Here is a 3,357-nt window from a genome sequence, read left to right as displayed (position 1 = left end):
AAGCAAACCTCTAAACTCTGAAAACAAAGCTAAGTTGCTTGCTATGTCAATTTCCTTATTTTTATTTCCGATAAAAAGGTTTAAAAGCATGCATAGTTCAACTGATGACACTCACTTTAAAAGAGAATAAATTATCTTCATTTAAATCTACACAATAAATGAGTTACATTTCATTTGTGAGTCATTTGCTATTTTTTTTTATCTTACAGATAATTCACTTCTGCGAATCATCATCATTGGCTTCTAGTGACATTGATATAGCTGGTAAGATAAGTACACATGCACACACATACCTTCCTAAGTTTTCAGTTGAAAGCTTACAGATCAGAGATCTGAATGTGTACCAAGATCTTACAGTTTTATCTATTTCCCCTCCAGGGCTTGACAAGGCTCTTGGTTGGTTTACTTCTATGTGAGGCTCTGAAGGCTTTGAGCCCCCATTGATATGGCATCATTTATATTGTGTTTGAAATGACCACCGCTATATCTGTCTTGATGAGCTATTTCAAGGACACATGCTGTAAAAATGAATCTGGGACTGCTCTTCAAAGAGGATAATGAATCTTCCTGATATAAATATGAACTGTGAATCCTTCCAAAGAGAATGCATCCCAGTGAAAGCATCCCAGAGTTGGTGAAATGGGAACTGTGATGTGTGAATATTTCCATATCAATGAAACACCTTTGATTAAATAGTTTGCAGTAAAATGCCAAAAACTGATAGTGTAAAGAGACATATCTTTAAAGAGAACACGGTCTTAGTCATATTTCTGGACCCAACAAAAGATACGTTTTCACTGGCTGGTCTTGTTGAGGTGTGAGAGAACTTCTACAGTTCAGGAATTAGTTTCTTGGTCACCTTGAAGTCACAGCATACTGGCAGACTCTTCCTGCTCCTAAGGGCAAAGCTAGGAAAACAGTGAGAGCTGCAGGTGTGGAGACATCATGCTTTATGCACCAATATGGACTTTCCCCTATTCCAAACCTTCCTGACCCATTCCTCTGATCCCTTGGTAGTCTACCATGCACACACGTCATATGTGTGACACACAGTCACATACTTCCTCGGCTCCCCTGTGGGTTGGCAGCTCTTTGGAAGCTGAAGCTCTTCTTGACACTTGACACAAAGCTCTTCTTTGGTTTCTTGGCACTTGCTGTATAAACTGGAACATTGGGATTTCTGGGAAATGTTGGTTGCATGAATGGAAGCTACAGAATGTTGCACACCTGCCAGGTGCTGGGCCACTCCATTGATCACCTCACCTGCAAGCTCTTGCATATCTACAGGGAGGGACCATCAGCCCTTTGCACATGTGAGGAAACAGGTAAGAGTGTTGAGGTCTTCTCCAGGCTCTCACTGTGGGTATAAGATGGAGCTGGGCTGTGAATCTAATGTGCAACCACAATGCCTGGGGTTCTCTTGTGCAGGCTTTGAGCTCTTTAGGTTCTGGGGTGTCATGGAAAGAACTTTGATCCTTTAGTCACAAGACTGGTGTTTTTGTCAGGGATCTGCTGCCAACCTGCCTTAGGATGGCATCACTGAGCTTCTGCTTCTCTCTGGGGGGTAGGTGTTGGGAGGGGAAGTGCCTGTGGCTCAGAGGCTTGTGAGATGAGAATGGGTATGTGTTTTGGAAAGAATATAATGGAAATCACTGGTCCCCTGGCCCTAGCCCTCAAGCACATGAAAGGGTTTGTAGAGCAGCATGAGGGGCTGGGGAAGGTCCCATCTCTGATGCTATCTCTGCCTACTTGCTTTCCAGGCCCTAAGCTCTTAGAAATGAGTTAATTTTTTAAATATGGAAATCTAAATGATTTTAGAAAAAAATTCTCTACCATCTGCACCCTGAAGGATTTTTGTTGTTGTTGTTGTTTGTTTGTTTGTTTTAACAGATTTTACTCATGTGACAAATGGATCTTCCAGTCAAAGCCAAGTCACCCATCTATTTGCAATGTCCATGCAAGGAGAATTGAAGTAATATACCAGGTCCATTTCTTGGTTGACTTGTCTTTGCTCCTAGGCCCAACTCCTTCCTCACCATTTTCTCACACCTTGTTTATAGTTACTTCGCATTGACCAGAACTTTAAACTTCAAATCATTCAGACTCAAGAGGCCCCAGAGCTATGAAATTCATCCTAAATTTTCCAGCAAGAGACAGAGGCCTCTCTGAGCAATGTGATAAGACAAACAGCCAAGAGGTGATCACTGACCACTAAGAGTAGAGGTGACTGGAGCTTGAGATGGACATGAGAGGACAGCCAGAGGTCAGCTTAGAGGGACAGCTCCATAAGACATCAAAACCCGTTGGCCCTGGACCTTCAGACTGTTTCTAAGACACACAAAGAAAGCCAATTTCATGACTTTTCCACTGATTTTTGAAGCCAGTCCCATTTCATTTCTGTCCTTACTTTCCAGGCAGCCGTGACTCAGAGATAGTGTATCTGATGCTTGACACTGTCCGAGTTTGAATTCTGGTCCCATCATTTATGAGCTGCGCCACCTTGGACCAACTACTTAACTTCTCTGAGCCTCATTCTTTATGTTTAATTGGGAAAAATTGAGGAATCTACCCGATACGTTTTCGGTAGACCAATGTTCAAGTTCGGGTTAATTTGTTGCAAGTCCTTAAGGAAGTTTTGGTAGCTCTCTGGTAACATCCTCAGAGTGAAAATGTTAGAACAGATATTTCTTCTCCTGTGCCCAGCTACACTGCAGGCTAGTCAGTTCGCAATGTCAATTGCAAAGAACTTACTGTTGTACAAATTTAAATAAATAGATTAACCACATGTGAGATGTGCTTTCATTTACATCAACTCACATAATTATATAGACATCCCAGGTCTGGTTGCTGAGGACTTGCCTCAAGGTGGACACTGTGCATATCATCAAATATGAGGTTTAGTCATTAAAGGATGAAACACATTCCCTTCAGTGCATTTTAATTTGGCTCTGAAACCATCCTGAAAGAATAAACCCATTAATCAATAACCTCCCTTTTCCCATCTTTCTTCACCTTTGAAATCTAATCCAAAAGCAGATCTGAAATAGTTAAAGGTGAGATGGACCCTACCCCCCCACCCCCCACCCCAAGAGGCCAGTGGAGCCTGAACTAAAGGGACTTTGGTGGGAAGATTGAAGGTCTGAGGACATAGTTCCTGGTTTATTTGCCTCTGTTCAATTACATGCCTTCCATGTCTTTCAGGGCAGTTAGAGACTTTAGCCCAGTTCAATCTGATGTGAGCCTGCATAAAGATGCTATTGTTTCATCAACCAGTGAAGACAAGGATTCCCAGAGAGGTTGGACCTTGGTCATTTGGAGGAGGGGGTGGTGGTGTGAGTGCAGTGAAGTGGCAGAGAT

Source organism: Cervus canadensis, chromosome 15 (genome assembly GCF_019320065.1).
Source record: "Cervus canadensis isolate Bull #8, Minnesota chromosome 15, ASM1932006v1, whole genome shotgun sequence".
Lineage (NCBI taxonomy): Eukaryota > Metazoa > Chordata > Mammalia > Artiodactyla > Cervidae > Cervus > Cervus canadensis.
The sequence above is the reverse complement of the archived record's forward strand: the minus strand, read 5'-3'. Positions refer to the sequence as shown.